Source organism: Vespa mandarinia, chromosome 1 (genome assembly GCF_050613455.1).
Source record: "Vespa mandarinia isolate Hongniang chromosome 1, ASM5061345v1, whole genome shotgun sequence".
Lineage (NCBI taxonomy): Eukaryota > Metazoa > Arthropoda > Insecta > Hymenoptera > Vespidae > Vespa > Vespa mandarinia.
In genome coordinates this window covers 13,245,001-13,270,575 of record NC_140810.1, presented here as the reverse complement: position 1 = coordinate 13,270,575, position 25,575 = coordinate 13,245,001, and the positions used below count along the sequence as shown (strand labels likewise).

The 25,575-nt window shown below is 33.2% G+C and overlaps 1 protein-coding gene across 3 annotated transcripts in view; it reads left to right on the top strand.

The window, feature by feature from the left end:
* Nucleotides 1–25,575, top strand: part of LOC118447671 (uncharacterized) — a 41,558-nt gene that overhangs the window by 7,931 nt on the left and 8,052 nt on the right. For 2 of the 3 annotated variants that reach the window (XM_035879884.2, XM_085658249.1), the window contains exon 1: nucleotides 20,602–20,881. The exons of the other annotated variant lie outside the window; for it this stretch is intronic. The gene's annotated coding sequence lies outside the window, so the exon portion shown is untranslated. Of the gene's footprint in view, nucleotides 1–20,601; nucleotides 20,882–25,575 lie in introns of those variants that run through there. 3 annotated transcript variants of the gene reach the window in all.

Genomic DNA, 25,575 nt, shown 5'->3' with positions numbered 1-25,575 from the left:
TCTCCTTTCACGATCAGGAAATTATTAACAGTCGATCGTGTCTTCTTCCAAAATCCAATATGAGAGAGTCTTGTTTTCGAGAAAAGTAATCGATAAAGCAGATCGAGATATCTCTTATCGATTTCTATCAAAGATATGAATGTACACTGCACATATGTCTCTCTGTGTATGTTTGTTTGTTTGTACGTAAACTATGTGTTATGTTGTACTTCTTTGCTTCGGCCATCGTAATTTATATATACTGTTTATGTATATATAAACATATACACATATGTACATACATACATACACATATATATATGTACATATATATATATATATGTATATATATATACATACGCACGTGCACATGTGTGTACGTAGAATATATGCGAGGTGTTCCGCTCGAATAGGTTAAACGCACGTCGACGATCGTCGTCGTGACTTAGGGTAGGTTCGTTGTCGCTCGATTCGAATCTCGGCCACAAACGACTCGATCTCTGCCTTTCACTAAACGCTCGACGGTCTTCTTTTACACGTATTTGGGATTCGAGCGCGTTCGAGCTTCTCGCGTGCCATTTACCATTTAAGACTATAAATCACGGATACATTGGGCACGCGTTTTCGTCCCTTCCTTCGGTTCTAAAACATCCTATTCTCGATAAATGATATTCTACATACATAACATACATTCATATATATATATATATATATATATATATATATGATAATATATATGATATAAATATATATATATATATATATATGTTCATATTTATGTACTCGATTGACAAAGTCGAGTGTCGATGTGATACGAAGAAGGAAATGAGAGAAGGAAGAGGAGGATGCAAGGGAGAATTTTATCTCTCGTAAGAATTGCTCCTTATCAGTCCCAGTTATAGATAAAAATATCCGTTATACGATGCATATATATATATATATATATATATACATATGTATATGTATATAAGTATACTTTAGGTTTGCGAGTTTCAAATGAGAATAAGCAAAACTTCGTAAAGTAATCGATTTACGTTCACGAGAGCCTTTTCAAGTCGAGTACTTCGTTGTATTTATCATAATATTCTTGACTCGTTTTAGGAATCTTCTCTCCCTCTCTCTTCCTCTCTCTCTCTCTCTCTCTCTCTCTCTCTCTCTAGAAGTTTCATCGTCTTTCGATTATTATCATTATTTTGTTTATTATTTTTCTTATTTATCTTTATTCTTTTCTTTTTTATCTTCTTTTCATTTTTATTTTTCGAACGTTGATTCTTCTGTCCCCCAACTTTCTTCTTGCATAACAATAAACTTCTCCTTTTTTCTTCTTCTTCTTCTTCATCATCTTCTTCTCATTATGTTATATACATAGATACATAGCTATCCGTAAAACGATAAGAGACACGCAAACATTTTCCCAACGTTTATCCATCATTTTTTCTCCGATCCTATCGACAATCGTTTTGTCGCGACCCCTTTAAGCCGGATTTCTAGGTAGTCAGTAAAGAAAAGGATAGAAGATCTGAAGAAGAAGATTGTAGAGAAGAGAATCGCACGTAGAATAGCACGTCGAACCGGGTTCAACTCCGATTCAACGATCGATCGAACGACCGACTAAACGACCGACCAACCGACCGACCGACCGACCGACCGACAGATCGGCAGACCGACCAAGGTAGCAACCAGTCTTCTTGTCGAGGGAAAAGCGGTTGTGAAAATGTTTCGTCGGAGTCGTGAGCGTCCGACATCTCTAAGTAAGCGCGATCCAGGATCTACAAGATCCACCGTGGACTCTCTCGTATGGAAGAGCGCTCCATTCTCGATTAGGTGTATCTAATAGATTTTCTAACGAGTTGAAAGTGTTCTTGAAAAATTATCTCCACGAATGTACGCGATTTTTCTTTTCTAATTCTTTTTATTTTTTGTTTTTTGTTTTTTGTTTCTTTGTTTTTTTTTTTTTTTAATTTACTTATTAATTCTCCATAACTCGAATTTTCTTCGGGATCTACGAAACAATATTATGTAATGAAAAAGTTATAGTATCATTTATATTAATATATATACATGTATATATATATATATATAATATATATATAATATGTAATATATATATATGTAATATATATATATATATATAAAATGTATATATATATATAAAATGTAATAGTATAATTATACTGATATAAGTAATGAAATAATATTTTCACATTGTAAAATATTGTTTATATATTAGTATATAAAATTAATAATAAATGTATTAATAGTAATGTGTATTAATAGTAATTAAATATAAAAATATTAATAGTATAAGCGAGATATTGCAATAATTATAAAAAATAAAATAATTACAAAAATATGACGAACTATGGAAATGAAGTTTCCGTCGATAAAGTAAAATAAAATTGAAAAAAAAAAGAAATTAAAAAATAGCTGACCGTGTAAATTCGAAATTACATATGCTCTTATGGAAACCTTAAATCGACATTCTATACATATATATATATATATATATATATATACGATTAGAATTTCTAATTAGTCGACAAAACGTTGATAAATTCTTCATTTATTTTCTCCTTTTTTTTCTTTTTTTTTCTTTTTTCTTTTCCTTGATTATTAAGTGCAATATTATTTATTGTTTCAGGTCTTCTTTTTGAAACAATGTTTTGTATTCGAGAATTCCTCGACAAGATATCACGTCAACTATGCTTTTTCTCAAGCTTTCTAGCACTTAGAGCCGGACATGATTCTTCTCGAGCACGTGCGTTACTTGTCTCTCTCTCTCCCTCCCCCTCCCCTCTCTCTCTTTCTTTCTTTCTTTCTTTCTTTCTTTCTTTCTTTCTTTCTTTCTTGCTTTCATCGTTGCGTATATACATACACAAATTAATTAGAGACGCTTGACAAGGAGTCTGCGAGTCTCTCAAGTGGGCGCAATTAGACGCCCTCGTCTTGTTCGTCGACCAAGGAGAAAAAGTGCGAAGAAAGTTCGTTGGTACGTTGCCGAGATCACAAGAGATGGAAGGAGAAAGTATCCTCTTGGAACGAATTAAACGACCCGTCGGGAACTTTTCTTTCTTGTTTCTGCGTCTCCTTTCTTTTTATATATACATATCTATCTGTCGACATATTACGTTATATATATATATATGTGTGTGTGTGTGTGTGTGTATGTGTATGTGTGTGTGTGTGTGTGTGGTAAATATATCGTCTAAAAAATAGTGACATTTACGAGTACACAATGTGTCTCCTAAACGAAAGACGATTAAAAAGTCCGCAAGAGTAATTAAGAACGAATATAGAAGACACACGTGATGTGATCTTGTACAAAAACATTCAAAAATTATCGGTCATCGTTCTCAAATGATAATACACACAGAACAAAATAGCTTCCGACCAAATTTTCTTTCATTGACTGTACTCTCGGATGATTGGTTTAACTCTGTAGATGGGAAACATCTTGCATGCCAGGTCATTGGGTTGATAATGATAGAGGAGATACATGATAAAGGGGGAACGTAAGAAAGAGAGAGCAAGAGGGAGGGAGGGAGAGGGAGAGAGAAAGAGAGAAATACATTCGAGAAGGAACGTCCAAATTCATTTTATACGAAGAGGATCCTCGAGCGTGCGTCGTCGAACAGCTGATGGGAATAACGTAAATATGTATGCGTGTATATGTGTGCGCATGCGTTATGTAGACAGGAAATGGTCTCCCGTTTCTCTTTCTCTCTATTTAAGAGAGAGATAGATAGATAAAGAGAGAGGGGGGAGATTATAACGGGTGTTTTTTTTTTCTTTACGTTCTTATAAAATCAAAGACAAAGAGAGAAAACTTAAGCCCATTTATATAAGAAATAATGAAAAACATTATGTTTTATATTTAGTTACGAGGATAAGATAAGTATGTTAAAGTTGTTAACGTTAAAACATATTCATTGTTATTTTTTTCTTTTTTTCTTTTTTTGAAATTATGAGAACGTGAAGAGAATCGAAAACGAAATTGCTAAGATTCGAGGAATCAAGAATCGTGAAGTGAATAGGATCGAAGGGAAAAGAAGGGCAGTGTAGTAAAAAGAAGGAAGATCTTGAAAGGAGATAGTCGATACATTTTGATGGCGGTTGAGTCAAATGGTAGAGTAACAGCTGACTCTGGTCTCGCGTGTATGGAATAGAAAAAGAGAGAAAAAGAAAGATAGATATAAGTCGTATTATTTCGAAAAGAATTATAGAATGTAAGAAAAGAAAAAAGAAAAAAGAAAAGAAAAGAAAAAAAAAATGGAATTACAAATGATAAAATCGGAGAATCTTGAGATATCTGTAAGATCGTAGATTAGAAATATGTATGTTGAAGAATTTCAAAACGAAAAAAAAAAAAAGAAAAAAAGAAAAAAGAAAAAGAAAAAAAGAACAAGCTTTAGGAGTTATCTTAAAAGAATATTCGAATTGACAATGTGTAAATCTTTATCGTCGTTGTTAATTCAAAGCGTTCTTGTGAGTCAGCAAGTGGCAATAATCGCTGCGTTTGATCGATATTCACCAAACTCAACGCTATCTCAAGGACGAAAGACAAGTATCGTATGCGTTCCATTTCCTTTGCCGTTGTCGTCGTGGTCGTTGACGTTATCGTCAAGGAAGCGATTTTCTTCGTTCTTCTCTCTAATCCCACCTGATTTTCGTCGTCCTCGTTCTTCACGATGTAATTACGTGAGCCGAGAATATGTCGAATGTCGTAAGTACACACGCATGTGTGTACTTATATATATTCATATATAAATATAAATAAATAAAAAGAAAATATGTATATAAATAGATAGATAGACATATGCATATGCATGCAATACTAAATTCGTCGGTAACGAGGAGCAATTTAACTCGATGTAGCGACTCACTTTACGAATAAGACATTAAATTACCATGGAGCATTATGTTATTAGCAAGATGGGAGCATAAGCGCATAACACGTGACGTGTTACACATAACGAAGAAGAGGAAAAGAGAGAGAGAAAAAGAGAGAGAGAGAGAGAGAGAGAGAGAAGGGAAAGAAGTAGAAAAAGAAAAAGATGGAAGGAAAAAAAGGACAAAAAGGTACCACTTTTTCTCTCGCTTACTCTCGTGTAACTAAGTACCAACTTACGTGTTAGTGTATGTTCTTACATATATATATTATATATATATAGAGAGAGAACTGGAATGATTCCAATAACGAGCCAGCCACCTTCGATGCAACTCGCGCGCTCGTTATATTTCAGCAAGGCTGCACGCTCTCCTATCCAACCGCTAGGTAGACTTTTTTTTGTGGGTTAACTAAGCGGCCATTCGCCGCTATACAAGCCGAAGATAAGTAGAACGATCCATGAGTCCACTGGTACGTTCTTTTTCTTCCGTCTTTCTCCTTCCGTTCGTTTATTCGTTAGTTAGTTAGTTAGTTAGTTAGTTAGTTAGTTAGTTAGTTAGTTAGTTAGTTAGTTAGTTAGTTAGTTAGTTAGTAAGTTAGTTAGTTAGTTAATTCTTCGTCCACTTGTTACTTATTGAACGTAATACTTCATTACATTTACGTAATTCTAAAGTACAATTTTTTCACCTGTTGTTTTTTTTTTTTTTTTTTCAATCGAAATTAAATTGTATAATTTATTTTACTGAATGAAGGGAATTTTCTTATCAATGATAAAAATTATCTCATAATAAATTTTTCCTATTGACTATTAATGAATTTTCTGAATTGAATTATATGAAAGGTTTGTTAGTTGTCTAATTTCTCTCTTTTTTCCTTTTCTTTCTCTTTTTTTTTCTTTTATTTTTTTTTTGCATTTCCCAAAGTTAGAATGTTTTTATTCCATTGAGAGACGAATAATTTCTATTAAATAATTATTTTATCTAATTTTATCTAATGTCGTAAATTTAATGGAATTAATTGAAAAATTACAAAGGGGTTACAGAAATAGAAAAACAATGTAATAATGAAAAAAATTCCGGTAATTTCATCGTGCGTTAAATCACATAATCGAAGTAGCGTGACGCAAACGGGATCGAGAGTCGATAGGAATTCAACCCACTTAACTGCGATCCCCATTATTATGAAGTCTAATGCGTCTTTTCTATCTATCTTTCTCTCTCTCTCTTTTTTTCTCTTTCTCTTTCTCTTTCTCTCCATCTATCTCTCTTTCTTTTTCTATCGTATGTTAAATCATTATATAGTCGTTCCGATTCGTGGTTTATACGTATCGCGTTGACCCAGAACTATCGTCTTGGTTTTATATCGTCGTGAACCATCGTCACTTATATTAGTTGTTGGGAAAAGAAAGATAAATAGACTAGCCAACCTTAATCCATAAGACTCTTCTTCCTTCCTTCATGTTTTTAGATAAGCTATTATCTGTCGCCTTGGCAAATGCGAATAATGATCGAAGGTCGATTTTTATCGGGCAATATTTTTTCATTATTTATGAAAGAAAAAGAGAGAGAGAGAGAGTTCAATCTTCTCGTTGTTTCTCGAATATTAAAATTAATGGCCGTCGTCCTCCTTGACATCTTCTTTTCGAAAACCAGCCTCTCTCTCTCCCCCTCTCTCTCTCTCTCTCTCTCTCTCTCTCTCTTTCTTTCTCACTTTCTCACTCTCTTTCTCTTTGCTGCAGGAACTGGTCTTCTCTCATAGTCTTGTAGAAAAATTTTCCCGCTCTCCCCCTCTCTTTCTCTTTCTCTTTCTCTTTTTCTCTTTCTCTTTTTCTCTTTCTCTCTTTTGACACACGTGCATCGATGCTTTGCATTACATCGTTGCAAGAGCAACACTGACGTCACGAGCTATGATGAACTGACAGGATGTCTGGACGGATTCTGTGAGAAAGTCTTCGAGATATCTCGAGGGATGTTTCCTCAGAGGGAAATAATATATATATATATATATATATATATATATATATATATTATTTTTTCTTAATTATTCTTAATCATTCGAATTAATCTCCCTCTGTTTTTTTCTTTTTTTGTCTCTCTCTCTCTCTCTCTCTCTCTCTCTCTCTCTTTCTCTCTTATTTTTTTTCTTCGCAGCTAAATGAAGACGAATAGAAACTGCTTTCGACAGGTTCATTTATTCATGATTCTTTTTCTGTCCCTCTCTCTCTCTCTCTCTCTCTCTCTCTCTCTCTCTCTCTCTCTCAAAAGAAAAAGAAAAAGAAAAAGAAAAACAGCGTTGACAGCAGAATTCTGTTGGAAGATCGAGAAAGGGGAACAGCTGTAGCTAATGATTTCGAAAGGAGGAGTGAATGGAGAAAAAAAAGAAAAAAGGAAAAGAAAAAAGAAAAAAGAAAAAGAAAAGCTAAGGAGAAACAATTTGTATGAAGCTACGTATATGGTAGGCAAATCATGTGCTTCTTCTGACACCCTGGCTTTCATTATCCAAGGAGTAGTGTTACCACGTATATATAACCCTTGTGTAATAATTGCAAGAAAGCAAGGCAAGACGTCTGCAGCTGCTGCGTCACTACGAAGTCCTTCCTTTAGGTCCCCCCTCCTGTTATATACCCTTCTCTATATACCTTTATGCCTATATCTACCTACATGAGGAAGGAAGAAAATGCATTTAGTCGATTCTCGTCGATATGCGGGGTTCATAGGAACCCCTGTTTTTTGTTCACAGAGTGTACGGCATTCCATATAATTTGACGGAACCGTGACGAGTCCTTGTTCGAACGAAAAATCAACCACCTTTTTATGCGGTATAGCCTTGTAACTTTTAAAAAATAGGGGGATATATAGTATCGTACACGCCCACGGTGAACGAAAGCTTACTTTCTTACTTCTTCCTTTATCCCCTATCGTTGTTTCTCGCGATAAATCGTTTCTCTAACGGTCATGGTATCCAACAGCTTCCAACGTCAATTAAATATTTCCTAAACGGATTGCCCTAATCATCGCATCAAATTACACTCCTGTTGTCCCTTCCTCTTTACCCTGCAAAATGTTATCGAATGAAAGAAATGCAAGGAGACCCATGGAGAAAATTGGATTTCCATAAAGCTCATAATTGTAAATACGTACGTATGCATATATATATATATATATATATATATATATATATATATATATGTATGTAAGGATTTATGTATATATGTATTTACGTATGTATTTATGTACAATACTTAGAAACTTGTTTCTGTTAGTATTATTCGTTCAATTTTATTTTATATAATTTATTTTCATCTTTAATGATTATTATTAATGGTTAAGTATCCAGTTTTGTCCCGTTAAATAATAAAAGTCGAGTGGTAAGTAATCTACCTTACCACTTGGTGGTAAAAAGTTGGCATTGGTAAACCGGTGCGGGACAATTAATTTTTCAATGGAAAGAATTATGAAGCACGTTCTTCTCCATATATATCGTATATCTATCTCTTCTTTTTTTTTTTCTTTCTCTTTCTCTTGAATGGGGTTGCTCCTTCGAGAATCAAGGGGCAAAATCGACGTAATGGCGATACCAACCCTTTGACCAGCTGTGTGCCGGTACAATGCTAGTCAACGAAAAATCATGCGACAATGTTATCTCGATCTGTTTCGCTTTTGTAGGGTCGTGCCCGAATTGAATCGTCAACGAATCGAGTTTTAAAATCTCTCTTTCTTTCTCTCATTCTCTCGTCTTTTTTTCTTCTGTCACTGTCTCGTAGCGCCACTTTTTCATCATAAATATCTCAAAAGAATTTCTTTCGATCTGATTTCATTCGAATTCGATCGATACTATTGTCATGATCGAAGATACTTCGGGATCTATGTATTTACTTATGTATGTATATTTCAAACAAGTTACCACGCGAAAATGATTCATGTAATAACAATCCTAACACGTTCGGCCACACTTGGTTAGCAGAAGAATGGAATTCTTGACAAACGCTATTGTACACTAGGTACTCTTGACAAAGGCACTAGCATGCGTTTGGCTTTCTCGAAAAAGCAAACAAGCTCAACCCTTTCATAGTTCACCGTAGAGTTTTTAATCCCAGGGAAGAGAACCAATGAGGGACACTCCGTCCTATGGCGTTTTGGTCAGTAATTCGAAAAAGAAAACGAAGGGTAGCCGATGGCTATGGTAAACCGGTCTTTTTTAACTGTGCTGTTTCTTCCGCGAATTCTCTCTCTCTCTCTCTCTCTCTCTCTCTCTCTCTCTCTCTCTCTCTCATAACTTCAATTTGATTTCCATTAAACCGATGCACTGTTTACTTAATACAGCCTCTCTTTTTGCGTGAGGTGATACACGGAACTAGATTCAGAGAAGGAACAAGGAAAATAATAAAAAGGCAAACGGTGGATGATGGAAAGGGATAGGAAGACGAGTCGAAGGGAAAAGAATTTACTTCCCTATCTTCTCTCTCTCTCTCTCTCTCTCTCTCTCCCTCTCTCTTTCTCTTTCTCTCTCACTCTTCAACTTTTCCGATCTTCCTTCATATTCGATATAACGAACCAGCGGAAAATTATAATCACCGACGAAATACACGCAACATACCTTCGTCTATAACTACTATTGCTACTACTACTGCTACTGCTACTACTATTATTACCACTACTATTATGCAACAATATTACTAGCTAGGAAGCGTCAAAGTTCGCACCCTTTTCTCACGCGTTATACTAACCATGAAGAAGATTCGTTCTATGTCTGAAGGGACTCTGTGTAGGTAAGGGTTACGTTCCGACACTTCAACGTCGATATTTCTCTCTCTCTCTCTCTTTGTCTATCTCTCTCTTCCTCTCTGTCTCTGTCTCTCTTTCTCTTATCGATTTTTCTCTTTCAAAAGTAAATAACCCTGACGCAACCCTTCTCCCTAAAACGCAAATCATTTTTAATATTTATGAAACATTAATGTGGATTCTTTCGTATCTTTCAAAAACCTATTGAAAATAATATACGTATGGTTTTATCTACGTCAAAATGTCTTCGTTGGATAGCCCGAAGAAATTCGACTCGTAGAACGTTAAATCCTTTTTGAATGAGTTGTTACCCACAGTCAAGTTTTAGGAACTCTGATTTATGGTATCTGAGCGATAATCGAAAAAAGGATCGTAACAGAAGGTCACCCTTTTTTTCTTTTTTCTATCCCCTTTCCTAATTCTCCTTTCGTCGCACTCCTTCCGACTTCGTGGATAAGCATGATCTTAACAATGAAAAAAAAAAAAAAAAAAAAAAGAAAAGAAAGGAGGGAAAAGAGAAGAAAAAATAAATTATAAAGAAAATGATTCAAGGAGAGTTTGTATCATTTCACGAAGGAAATTTAATTTCTCTCGTATTCGTTTCAATTCACCATAGTGAAATTAATCATAGCTTGACGTTGATGAATTTTTATGATTAATCCTTTAAAGCCGGCACAATCATTTTCATTTCTAATCGTGAAAATTAGTTCCTTGAGCTTTTACTTACAACTTCGACGCACAAATTTGTTTCCTTTGGTCTCGGATTAAGGATAATCTGTAAGGGTAAAAAAGAAGGTAGGACAGAAAAGTCAGTTAATGCTAACCCTTCTGCTCCAGCAACAGCACACACTACTCCTCTATGTGTACCACTGGCAGCAGTAAAAGCAGCAAGGAACATCAGGACAGTAATGGCGTGCTGTTTGTATGGAAATTTACCGGTCGGAAAATGACCGCGTCGAAAGGTTTCTAGCTCCTCGTCGCCTGGTCGTGTTAGAGACTCTCTCGCCTTTCCTTTCTTCCTGGTAATTTGCACTGCAAATTATCACTAGGAAAGGTAGGTCTCTAAGGAGAACAGAAGAGGGAGAGAAGTTGGACGGACCGTTAAAGGGACGAAGAGAGAGAGAGAGAGAGAGTGAGAGAGAGATAAAGAAAGAGAGAGAGAGAGAGAGAGAGAGACAGAGATAAATAATCAACAGTTTCTTATTTGACCGAAAAAAGAAAAACGATTTTTTTGTTTTTTGGGTTCATAGAAAAAAAGGGGAAAAGAAGAAAAGAAAAGGAAAGAAAAAGATCGTTATCTCAACTAACCCCTGCATCCCTTTTTCCTTAGTCTTAGAGGTTAAAAATATATCTAATATATATATATATTTTTTTTTTAATTTATTGATATTAGATAACGGTGATATTGATATACACACCGTTGAAATTTTTAAATTCTCGTACGATGATCTAATGCATCATCACGAAGAGGAAACAGGAGATCCTTGAGAGAATAGATGCATATAATATAGACGTTAATTGTTCCTTTAGCTCAGCGAAACGAGCTTGGCCAAGGAAATAATAAGGTGCCGCTTCCTTAATTAAAGCCAACTTAACTGTTCTCCTCTTGCATAATCATCGTCTCTTTTTATTATTTTTCATTTAAGTTCATACGATCTACCGACTTTCCATTTTGTTATTCTTTTTCTCCTTTGGACGCGGAACATCGTATATTGATATTTTTGTAATAATATTGCATGACGAATATCTTTTATCATCATTTTGTTGTTTGATAATATAGAAACGATAAAAGGATATCTCTTTGTGAACGTTCCTATGACTCCCACGATATAATAATTATGTCGGATAGTATATTATTATCATTATTTATGTTATCGTTATTATCGGTTGAAACAATTAGGATTGTTTTACCAAGCACGAGAGTTTAACGGAAATAATGACTTCCTAGATAGTATTAGTGCAACCAAATGACGACGTTTCCTGTTTCAATGAGGGTGGGGAAAGAAAAAAGGAAGAAAAAAAAGAAAAGAAAAGAAAAGAAAGGAGGAGGAGGGTGAGGGGGGGAGGAGAAAAGAAACCGTGAAATAAGAAGAAATCCGTATGCTTTAGAACTTCCTACGACTTTCTTAAATATAAGAGAAAAATTGCAATGACTCACCCCCGCATAGTCTTGCAATGTCTTCCGATGTCCTGTTGCGTAGTAACACAAACGAAAACCACCAAACGTTGGAAATGTTTTTATTTCTTTCATTCTATCATATACCTTCGAAGAGATATACAATTGAAAGGTGACAAACGGCGGATGTCGTCTTTCTTTACGGTAGACAGATGCAAGAAGAGTTTTCAAGGTTTTTGCTCCTTTGAATTAGACGGAGATACGTATTAAAAATTATTTGGAACGTTTCAATGCGTTTTATCAGTTTTTAATCAATTAAGTTTTTTGATTCGTATAAAAGATAATTCGGCAATGTCGAAAGAACGGGTATTTCTTTTTTATTATCTTTCGAAATTTTTTTTCTTTCTTTAATTTCATTTAAACCTCTATAATGTTATGTAACTTTGAAATTATATATATATATATATATATATATATATATATTTTTAATTTTATTTCATTTTAACCCTTTCAATTATACCATTACAATTTATATTTAAAAAAAAGAACTTTAAATATGAAGTATCAATTAATATTTTGATGGTAAAATGAAATAAAATTAAAAAAAAAAATACATATATATATATATATATATATATAACTATAATACTATAATAAGTAATACAATAACTTTCACAATACATATATAATACATACAATTTAATGCATATATAATTTATTTATTGAGACACGACAAGAATGTGGATATATGTGTTATAATGGATGATATTTATAAAAATACAAAATATTCATTCTAATTTATTTCATATAATAGTTATTTGAAAGAAACGAAGAAACATCGAATAACTGTCGTAAGTAAATATTTAACTAAACATTAGTTCGATTTTAAAGATCCTAACGATCAATACTCTTCGTGATTTGATTATTATTCTATATGAAGAAAACTTCGTACATTCTCAATCAACTCGGTGGCACTTTTTTTGGTTGCCTTCCTTTTTTTCTTCCTTTCGTTTTCTATTTTTCTCTTCGGAGGATTCAAAGGCAGTTTGCCAGCTGGTCCTTGGATGCAGGAACCGCCCCACACGTGAGTTCTCTACGGGACTTCTGTACTCCATTGTTTCGTCGGGGCATAATACGCTCTCGTTTTGTAAGCGCGCAACCGGGAAAAAAAGCGACGAATCGAGTCGCGGTCGCACGATCGATCGACGCTCGAAAGAAAAACGTCCTCCTTCCAGTTCGAACTTGAGAGAGAAGAGAAAGAGGGAGAGAGAGAGAAAGAGAGAGAGAGGAGAGAGAGAAAGAGAAAGACTATATATGTACTTCTCTTTCGAGTGGACTCCAGAGAATTGCCTTTCGACGATTACCACCGATATGCTTTTTATCGAACCAATAATGGGGAAACCGGTGGTGGTGATCGGTAAATTAACTTTCTTTTTTTTGTTCAAAGAGAATTTTCTATTTTCTTTTTTCTTTTCTTTTCCCATATGGATGTATTAAAATATTCCCGATAATTCCAGTAGTGATTAGTAAGACGACTTTCTTCTTTCCTCGAAGAATATTTTTTTATTTTTTCTTCCCATATGCATAGTAATATATGTATAAAAATATTTTCGATATTTCTCGAGAATGAGTAATATTTTAAATCGACGAAATAATATTATCGCGTATAACTAATTGCGTAGAAGTTATCTGTTTTGCATGAACGATGAGTATTTTATTAAAAAATTTGTGATAAAAATCTTAATATGATCCGGATAAAGTCAATTGATTTTATAATAATATTGAAATCATTTTTGGTTGTATATATCATATATATATATATATATATATATATATATATATATATAGAAGAAATTAATATTATGCAAATAATCGTTTGAAATGAAATGTAAAAAAGAAAAAAAAGAATGACAAAAAGAAAAGTTAATCGATTTAATAATAACGTTAAAATCATTTCTTGAACCTGCCATATGTGTGTAAATATTTCCGATGCAAACGAAAAGGAAAAAAAAAGAGATGGATTATCGTTTCCCTAACGATTTCTTGTAAAAACAAGAATCTATAAGAGCATGTAAACGCCTAGAAAGCAGAAACGATGGTAGAAGCCCAAGGATTTCTTATTGAAAGATTAATGATCCCCGACGAACGTACGACCTTCGCCAGGGAAGAGACATTAATTCCAGAAACGTGGAACGTCCGGAGAATAAAAAATTGCAATCTCGTTTCTTCGATAAATCCTTCGAATCCTTGGAAACGAAAAAGATGTATATATACATGTGTATACATATATATATATATATATATATATATATATATATGTGTGTGTGTATATCTACATGCATTTATTTTCGAGTTTTATCGATTGAGATCAGATCGATCGAGACGAAATCTACACGTTCTTATCCTTGAATCCTGTCGTTTATCAAACAAGGAAAAAATATCCTTCGATTCTTCTCATCTCAACGGTTATCTGCAAGTGATCGAAAATCCGTCGTCCTTGATTGTAAGAGACGAAGGAAAGAGAAAGAAATGAAAAATATAAAAAGGAAACACAACATATTGGGGTGAGATTTGAACGTTTAATATCGATTGAATATTAGAAGAGAACGAACAATTTTTCAATAATATTCAACCCCTCGATCATCTATGGATCCTGATAATTTTTAGGGTAAACATAGTCTTCTTGTCCTATTGGCCTGTCTCTTTCTTCTATTGTTATCCTTCAAAGCTTTCAGGAAAAATTTATTGTGAATTCGAGATCGTCGATCATCGCTTTTGATCTTTTATTCTTTTTTCTTTTTTTTTTGAGAGAGAAAGAGAGAGAGAGATAGAGAGGAAAGAGGAGGGGATAAAAATCTCTTTTTGTCGACCGTTGAAGATCCTTCTCCCTTTTCTATTTCTTTCTCTTTCTCTGTCTCTCTCTTTCTCTCTCTCCCTCTCTCTGCCTTTCTCTCTCTCTCTCTCTCTCTTTCCTTTTCTTTTTCTCTTTATTTTCTTACCCTCAGAAAGTAAATGTTTCTTTGCCTTAACCCCGTGCATTTAGCTATTATCAAAATCGCAACAAATTTTTCTACAACAAAGATCCCTATCCGATTTTTTTTTAAACAAAGCTCTACGAGTCATCGTTGATCGATTTGTCAGAAACGTTTTAATAGAAAACGAAGAGAGAGAGAGAGAGAGAGAGAAAGAGAGAAAGAAGGACGTTATTCGATGTGACACGCTCTTACTTTCGAACGAATTTCTACAGATTTCCCCGTTTCAACGTTTTGTATATAATATACAATAATGTCACTATTTTGATCTTCTTTCGCGAAAGCTAATTTGATCTTTCTCGCAAGTCATCGAATGTTCATCAATCGAGAGTCAATTTCATTTTTATATGTAGACGTACTTGGACATACATATTCTTATTACGTAGAAGTAATAAGAACACTCTTAAGAGAGAGAGAGAGAGAGAGAGAGAGAGAGAGAGAGAGAGAGATCTCATTTATATCGAAAAGTTTCCATCGAGCAATTAGATTTTCCCACGGAAAACTCGATGTTTATCCGTTCGCAAGTTCTCACTTCGAGATGAGAGATTTCGTTTCGTTCAATTAAGCGCTCGAGTATTCGAGAAACGCTTGAGGAAACACGTGTAACGAGAGAGTATCTACATGAATGCTTTCTCTGTTCCTCTCCCTACTCTCTCTCTCTCTCTCTCTTTCTCTTTTTCTCTCTCTATCTATCTATGTATCTATCTATCTATCTCACCGTTCATCTTCTCGCCTTTCTTCGAACTTCCATCTCTCATAGCCACCGGCAATTCTAGTCAAATGGATAAGAGGAGACTTTCTTGATAATATCCACGGTGAACGGTGAATAAGAATATAAATAATTGTATCTTTGAAATAAGGGGAAAGAAAAAAATAAAAAAAGAAAGAAAAAAGAATGAAAAAGAAAAAAGGAAAAAAAAGAAAAGAAAAGAAAAGAAAAGAATCATTTTTTTTCATAAGACTTCCTCGAGGAAACGGTTCTCTCTCTCTCTCTCTCTCTCTATCTTTGTCTCTTTCTCCTTGCAAGGTGTCTCACGCAGAATACACAAAAAGTCATATGCGTAGAGTAACGGGCTCACGTGTGATGGCAAGCTTTGGCTCTGATAGAACACGTCTGCACAATGCTTGTCGTTTATTCGTACGAGGGGTGCCAAAATGTGTGAGTGAGAAAGAGAAAGAGAAAGAGAGAGAGAGAGAGAGGTGGAGAGAGAGAGGGACTGTAGAAGGATCCAAAGCGAGATAATAATAAATGACTTGCTCGAAGACGAATGCTCGATTTACATGAGAAGATTGATGACCACGAGAAAAAGGGGGATGCCTGTAGTTTATCTGTCTTTCTCTCTCTCTCTCTCTCTCTCTCTCTCTCTCTCTCTTTCTCTTTCTCTCTTTCTCTTTCTCTCTATCATCGTCGGCTGGATTATTCCTTAACCCTTCTCCCCCTCCTTTTTTTGCATATCTTACTTTTATGAATTCACATTATTTGGTATGACTTTGTAACTTTGTGTGCGTGAGCGTGCATGTATGTTTTTTCTTCTTCTTCTCTCTCTCTCTCTCTCTCTCTCTCTCTCTCTCTCTCTCTCTCTCTCTCTCTCTTTCTCTCTCTCTTTCTTTTACCTGTTAATGATCCATAGAGAAATAATTTTAACGTGTCATTTAGCACGATCTACCGCAATCGAACAAATCGTATTGAATTTTAATTGACTTCGGTTGGGCGAAACAGTGATAATGAAAAAAAAAAAAAAAAAAAAAAAGAAAATAGAAGGAAGAGAAAAAAGAAAAAGAACTTCTCACTGTACCTTTATCAAATTTTTTTCCATTAATTTCGACAATACAGATGGTAACTCTACTGACCCACTTTAGTTCCAAAGCGAGAGCATATCTACCGGGTGTCTACGAGTGCCTTTGACCTTTTCCGAACGATCGATCCCATGGAAAAAGACCTTTTACCTTTTCATTTTTCTTTCTCTTTTTTTTTATTCCTCTTTTTTTATTTCCGTTCCCTTCCATCACAAAGGAATATTAAAAGAGATAGAGAGAGAGAGAGAGAGAGAGAGAGAGAGAAAGAGAGAGGGAGAGAGAGAGAAAAATACTTTTCTCACTCATCTCGATCGTCAAGAAATTTGCCGATTGACTGGACGAAATCGCTGGCCATTTAAAGGGCAGAAGGGAACATTTAAATTCTACGTTTGCGAGGAGGGGTCGTTTATGGCTCGTAAAACGGGAGAAACGAAATCGAGGAGAAAATGATTCTATCGCGTTACGTTTGAAAGATATGTATTCTTTAACGTTCACGTCGAACGAGGTCAACAACGTCGATAACGAGTTTCGTGCGAGTCTTGCAACATTGTGCCGTTTCAACGGGGTAAAACGACACAAAAACGCTCCCTCGTGTACTACGTCTGTCTAACGGTTTTCAAGCAAGTGTAATTATCACTAACGAACGGTTTGTTTCGGCTGATGAGATAATGAAAGATCCAACCAGTTTTACAATGTCGATAGAATTCTCACAGTTTTAGCGAAATTACATTTTTTTTTTATAATTTAACGTTCAAATTTGTATTCAAAATGATTATTATTTCAACTCTTTTGTAATTTTATACAGGATATAACTTTCACGTTATGATACACATATATCTTATTTCATCTTTTTTTTTTTATTTTTTTTAATGAAAATTGAAATGAAATTAATTGTACTATCTAAATATCAATGTTTGTTAAATTTAAATTATTATAGTATTATAATTTACATTATAAGTTTCATATTATTCTTTTTTTTTTTTTTTATCATGAAATATATTCTTAGATAATAAACAAAGATTAATGTTTGACGAAATTAAAATCATACTTATTGTTAGTATAGTATCTAGTCGTACTAGTTATAAATTTAATATTATACAATTTTCTTTTCCTTTTAAACATTAACAGAAATGGCATTATGGAAGTTAGATAGTGTGTGTAGTCATGCCAGTTAGAAATTCAATATTATATAATTTTTTTTTTTTTATAAACACGAACACAAATTGTATTATGAAAGTATAACGTAATCATGCTAGTTATAAATATAATATTACATAATTTCTTTCTTTTCTTTTTTTCTTTTTTTTTTTTCCAAAGATGAATAAAAATTGGATTATGAAAATACTAGTGCTAGTCACGCTAATTACAAATTTAATATTATATAATTTTGTCTTTTAAGCCAAATTTTTTTTATTTTTTTATATTCTCCTTTTTTTTCGATTGCATTACGAACATGTGTCAATCGTCATGTTGAAAAAAATAACGTCGAACTTTATTTATTTTCTTTTTTTTTATTAAAATGTTACAATAAATACGTTTACTTTTTCGTGGCAAAACATATTTAAACGTTTCGTTTAAAAGATTTCGAAGAAATACACTTGTATCTCATTCCTCATCTTCCGGTGTTTTCCAGTAGCTCCGGGGAATGCTTCCGGTCTCGCGACAAGTCTCCTTGGTCCAGCGCGCTCACGCACGCGCCTTTGTCACTTTCACATCGCGTTTCACCGTCGTCAAACATGTCTTTTTCTTTTTTTTTTCTTTTCCTTTCTTTCTTTTTTTTCCCCGTGGCTTCCTTCCGCATATATCAACTCTTAAACGCGATCGATCAATGCGATAAAATCATTATTGTCCGGGAACTTGCGGAAAATTAATCCTATGGGTAATAATCTTAAAGGCGACAGTAATAAAAAAAAAAAAAAGAAAGAAAAAAGAAATAGACGAAGAAGAAGAAGAAAAAGAGAACAAACAAACAAACAAACAAACAAACAAACAAACAAACAAACAAACAAAAAAAGATCTGAAAGTTCATCGAGAAGCTTCAGTACATTTCGTCGTTCGTGGTACATACATACGTAAGATGTCACTTTCTATAACACACTCGTCGAACATAATCATGAATAATTAAAAAGCTTTCGAGCGAGGATATCTATATACATACATACTTACATACTGCGAACAAACTCGATCTTGGCTCGACAAACGATATCTGTAGGAGATATGCATGCGCACGCGCTCGCGCGAACACGTTTATATATACATATCTGGCACGTTTTGCGATTGAAACTCTTTTTTGTCCGTTTTTTTTTTTTTTTTTTTTTTTTTTTTTTTTTTTTTTTTTTTTTTAATATATATATACTTTTTTCTCTATCATCGCCCACCGTGACATTCAAACATCCTGATCCTTAAAACTTGCGAAGGATTTCGTGAGAGAAAGAAAGAATAAAGGAAGGAAGGAAAAAGGAAGGAAGGAAGGTATATAAAAAGAAAAAGAAAAAGAAAAAAAGAAGAGAAAAAAAGAAAGAAAAAAGGAAGAAAGAAAGAAAAGGGTCTAACCCAGTAGCAGGAACAGCAATAGCAATAGTAATAGCAATAGCACGTAACGTGTTGCTGGCAGGCTGCGTGGAAAATCGAAGATATTCACGAGGATCGAGGGTGTTCATCCTGATGAGCTCTTGTGAATAAATAATTCATGATTCTTTCCAGGATAGATATCCTCCTTCCTTAGTTAGAGAATGACAAAGAGAAAGAGAGAGAGGGAGAGAGAGAGAGAGAGAAATAGAGACAGGGAAGAAGAGAAGCATGCGCATACGCACGTAGCCAGAAACGTAGAGAGAACGAACGTTCGGGGCGGGGTCCTGTTTGGTCAGGATGACGCGAGAGGACTGACAGGAGGCAGAGGAGCGTAAAGGAGCGAGGTGAAAAATGGACGACTGTTAAACGGGATTTTAGCGTGTGTTGACCGAGGCAACGGTACGTGATGTAAAGGAATACCTTCGAGAGAGAAAGACAACGAAGAACGAGCAAGTTTTTATCTTTTCTCTCTCTCTCTCTCTCTCTCTCTCTCTCTCCCTCTCTTTCTCTCCCTCTTGCTCTTGTCTATCTTATAGTTCGACCTTCCTGAATCGATAACACGCATAACCTTCAACCGGCTATCTTTTTTCATAGAAATCTATCGACTGTTTAGGAAACAAACGTCATTTTGTTCATTGCTAAATGATTATTTATCCGTTTCCTCTATGATAATTCAAATATGTGAGTATATTTTTTCTTTTTTTTTTCATTGAATTGCAAAATCTTCTTTCTTCTCTATCTTTTTTATCTCTATCTAGATTATTTTCTAGATTTTATAGAAATTTCCATTCGGGAAGAATCACAGAAAAAAAGTAACAAAAAGAAGAGGAAAGATTTGTAAGTAGGTAGGTATTACTATACGTCCAAAAAAAAAAAAAAAAAAAGAAAAAAAAGAGAAAAAAACTGAGCGTCACCCGTTAGATGTGCAACGTACTTACGGTCTTTATCAACGGGATCTGAGGAAATAAACGGTTTCCTGAGTGAAACGTGCTGCCGCTTCTGGTGCTGTTTTTGCTCGGTGTGGGCCAACCATAAGGGAGAGATAATAAAAACCGTCGTGAGGGAAACTGTTAAAGCTGCGTTCACATTGTAAATACGTATGCATATTGATATTTTCTCGTTTCTCAGATCGAATAAATTATTCAAATTGAATAAACTATTCATTATTAAATCATTTGCTTTCTTTCGATGAGATTAAAAAAAATAAATAAAAGGAAAAAAAATAAGAAAAGAAAAAAATAATAATTAAAAAAAAAAAAAAAAGAAAAAGAAAAAGCAAAAAGCAATAAACCTTCGTAGAACGATCATAAAGAAGATTTGAATCTTTTCGGGTTGCCTTTTTTCTTTGACAATTTTTTATCTACATAATTTGCTTTAATCGCGTTATCTTATCGCAACAACTTTACGAAGTACATAAGCGATGATAACGACGCAATCCAGTACACACGCTTGTCGAGATAAAACGCGGTAATTACGGAAGGACGAGGACGTTAAATAGTCTCACAAGAGATCACCATTGAAAATTCATTTCCAAAGACTTTTACGAAAATGTATCTAATGGCGTCGACTAATAGCCATCGATTGTGTTCGAGCATCGGGCTCGGATAATTTTCCCATAGGAAGAAGGGTCTGATTGTGGGAGACAAGACGAAGTGAAAAGAGTTTCCGTGATGCGACACGTCATTGTTCTTCGCTCGCATTGTTTTCCTCGATATATGTGCGTATGGGAATTTTATTTTCTATTTCCAACGATTTTATTTTTTTTCCCCTTTTTTAATTTTTTCTTCTTTCCCTTTTTTTTTTTTTTTTAATATTTTTTTCTTTTTTTTTTCTTTTTTACTTTCCTCTCAAATCTAAGAAACAATTAATTTTCGATGGCTTCCATGAGATTAAAGAAATATTAAAAAAAATAATGTCACGAATACAAGAAGAAGAAAAAGAGAAAAACACAGGGAAAAAAAAGAGAATAAATAAATAAATAAGTCGTTTGAATTTTCAGAAATTGAATTTTCTTTTTTTTCGCGATTAAACAAATATTTAACGAAAATATCAATTTGAATTTTGATGCTTAGAAAAGAAACGTGCTTCCGGTTTGGTATGCTTCATAAACACGCCCCGATATGCCCGACGAATATGCGACTGCATGCGTTAGGTGCCTCAACTTACTCTCTCTTTCTTTATCTTTCTCTCCCTCCTTCTCTCTTTTTCTTTCTCTCTCTTCCTCTCTCTCTCTCTCTCTCTGTCTCTCTTTAAGCGGAACTTTTTAAAAACAGCAGGATATGCGGGCCTCCCAACGACACTCGGTTTATTTATGGTGCGTCCACACCATACAACACGTAGAACTTGGCCTCCACCGATGGTTTTTCGTCCTTTCGGATGATTTAATGGATCGTGAGAGTCAGCCTACGAAAACTCTTACCTATTCCTTTTGACTTTAAATCTTGCGTCTTTCGTGCCGTCAAAGATCGAAGGGGAAGAGCCATCCACCCGTAGACACTTTTCTTTTCGAAATAAATTTCACGTGAACGAAATTGTTCGACTGGAAAACCTTCGAAAAAAATGTAGATAAAAGGGGAAGTTTCTAATAAACTATAAAATTACTTGAAACGTTTATAACAATTTTCTCATTTTCGATAAGAGAGACTGCATTTGATATAAAAATTAATATTAAATTACTAATATAAAAATATAAGTGAAAAAAAATGTATGTGTGTGTGTGTGTATGTGTATGTATGGTATGGTCGTCTCAGGTCATGTAATATAAAGGCTACCACACATTAATTTAATTTATATTCATATAAATTATTTGTATAATATTAATTTACAATATATTTATATAATATAAATATTAATTTATATTTATATAAATTAATATCGTGCTTAATTTGTACATATTTCCTATTTGTACACAATATAAATTTATATTTTTATAAAATAAATTTAATTTAATATTCGGTAAGGTTGATATATAATTTTTATTTCTATATTTGTGACTATAATCGAGTTTAGACGGTATTATATCTTGTCATTTGCATCAACAGTTGAAGCAAGAATGTGTGTGTGCATAATCGATTTTTAATTAGTTTTTCAGAAATTTGTAACATCTCAGATCTCTTGATGATTAAATCAACTAGAGAATATGATAGTATATATATATATTTTTTTTTTCTTCCTTTTGGTTATCGTAAAAAAAAAAAATAAATATAAACATATGAGTTAATTATTATTCGAATTACGTTCGATATAATACAATCGAGTCACGTAATAGTTGTAATTGACGCCGTGATACTCGTAGAAGTAACATTAACTCGAAGCATGATTCACGTTCATCATCCTCCACCCATTCACGGAAAGAGATTTTCACGTTAGGATTAACGCTTATTCTTATGAAAGAAAAAAAATGACCTTGAACCTAATGAGTCAGACCAATAAAAAACGTTGATTGGTGATTTACTAGTTGATAATCATTAAAGGACGTGAAATGGTTTGTTAATGGATATTTAACATTGAATTCATCGAATTTTTGATTCATTTCGAAGAAAGACAATTCGTTATTAAAATTAATTTGTCGAAAGAAAGAAAGGAAAAAAATACTACAAGAATTATCATATAAATATAATATTTCATCTCCAATATTTATCTTCGAGCAAACAATAATTTACTCATCTTCACGTATCATTATTATTATTATTAATTATTATTATTAATTTCTACATTAATTATATTTAGTCATTATTATTAATATACGATATTAATTATATTTAATTATTATTAATAATATTCTATTGTAATTATAATTAATCATTATTATTAATATTAGATTATTTATATTAATATTCGATATAATATATTTTTAAATAATTAATTCATATCAAGAATGCACATTCGAAGTAAATCACAGTTCGAGAAATCAAGAACACTCCTAGGTTTTATTTATCACTCGATTCTCTCTAGTACGGCCTTTATGACTTTCTTATGACTATTAGAAACGGTGTCGGATGTATTTAACGCTCACCACAAAGACATACAGAGAGAAAGAGAGAGAGAGAGAGAGAGAGAGAGAGAGAGAGGCCATCGGTGGTTAATAACTAGATCGCAAGAGCTTTTAGAATCTACCATGGTGGCCGTCACACCCGCGGATTTCGCAAGTTGCATTCTCGGTTACTTTAAAACAAAAAGAAACGAAAAAAAGACAGAAAGAAAGAAAGATTAAGTACTTACTACTATTACTATTATTACTACACGCATACATACACAGAAAAAGAGGGAGACAGACACACGTTCGTACACACGAACACACACGTACACACATGAACATGCATATACACTTAGTTATTTCCGCGAAACGAATCCGGAAATTAAAACGACGTCGTTCCACATAGCACGAATATAATTATTATCAGAGAACCAATACTATTAGCTCGTTGTGCATGCTACTAATAACGTCGAGGACTACAATTTTAAATATATATGAATCGCCATCTATAATTACCCTTCACACTACTTTTCGATGATGAATACTCTTTGTTTTATGAGTTCTGACTTATCTCGTAAACTCTCTTGATCCTATTTATTTATTTATTTATTTATTTATTTCTTTATTTATTTGTTGATTGAGAAAAATTAGAAGAAAAAAAGAAAAAAGTATATATAATATACTAGAGATAATATAATATAATATATAAGATAATATAATATATATTATCAGTCCTTTTTGTTCGTTTCTACAATTAAAGAAAAAAAAAGAAGAAGAAGAAGAAAAAGAAAAAGAAATAAAAAACTAAAAGTAAAAAAAGAGAACACTCGTATATTAAGAGGGTATACTCTCGATAGATAACGACAAAAATTCATAGTTTCGTCGTAATCGACGCTTTGAAAGATAACTATAATAAGTGCAAAAAGAAAAGAAAAGAGAAAAAAAAATAAGAGAGGAGGAAAGAGAAGCTTCCTTGACCGCGCTGATAACGCCGTCGTGTGATTGCTAATACAACTGTTAAGCTTGTCAGACGTCGTTCAGACATGGATAACTTCTAGTAATAGTACTCGTTTAGGTACTTGATATCCCATTAAAAATATTATAGATTGCCGTTCTAATAATACTTGATTGTCTAATCGAAAATATTAAATTCATTATTGATATGATATATGAGATTTTTCTTAATCGAAATGAATATTTTATTCTTTAAATGAATATAAAAAGTAAAGTTAAAAAAGATCATATGTTTTAAATATATTAATCATTCGAAAAAATGATCGATTTCTTAGAGAATAATGTCATCAGAGATCAAAACGGTATATGCTATTTATCGTTCAATCGATAAAAATCAAAAGTTTCCAACGTAAGATATAAAAAAATCTTAAATCGTGAAATATAATTCGTAACGTTACTTATAAATTTTGTTGAATATATTAAAATCTATTGTTAAAATTGAAACGTAAAGTATTTAATGGGAAAATTGATGAATTTTTTCAAACATTTCTCATAGGCGAAACATTCGTTTTTTTTTAATTTGATTTTTATAAGTTGAATTTATAATATTGTGCTACCTCTCAAATTGGTGAGTAATTTTAATGAAATAATAAGAAATTTTCTTAAGTTTTTATATAAGAATTTAATTGACCTTTGAAAAAATCACTAAAAAATATTTCCATGATTTTTCGTATACTATACTACGTTCAATGAGTCGAGTCAGTTGAAATAAACAAACACGCATGATCGAGACAAGAGCGTATTTACAACTTTCAGACCTCTCTTATTTCAACAATCCGTTATTCATTTTATAAGCCAAGAGAAATTGAAACTAACAAATAATGATTCATGTATTTTCGCTCCTAAATTTTACAATTGACTATCGTTTAACAGCCAATAACTGATGTCCATCGCATCTGTCATGTTTATCATGTTTATATGTCAATTTTTTGTTTATTTCTACTGACTCGTTTCATTAAACGGAGTCTAGTTCTGAATCATGTTAAACTTTACGTTAATGTCAAATTTATTATTCCAAAATTGTGCCTAAATAAAAAAGATATATAATGAAAATAGCAAAATCGCTATTCATTATTGACAGATTTACTTCGTAATCCTGTAATGGGTCTAATTATGATCGCCGCACACATTGGGCCTTATCGATGATTTTAGTAACATTTTGACAAGAAAAATAAACTTTCACATATCGATATCTAATAAATCTGTATCGTTTCTTAAATGTCTATAGATCTCGAAAAAAACGAAAGATAAAAGAAAATTAATAAGATTGAACAGAAATTTCGTAGTTGTAACGATCAAAGAAGATTATATAACAAAAACACAAAAGATTATTTGATGAAGAAACATCAGACATAAATGCAGATGCATATTCTGAATCCGATTTAAACTTAATACGATCAGTAAATGTTAAATTCGTACGT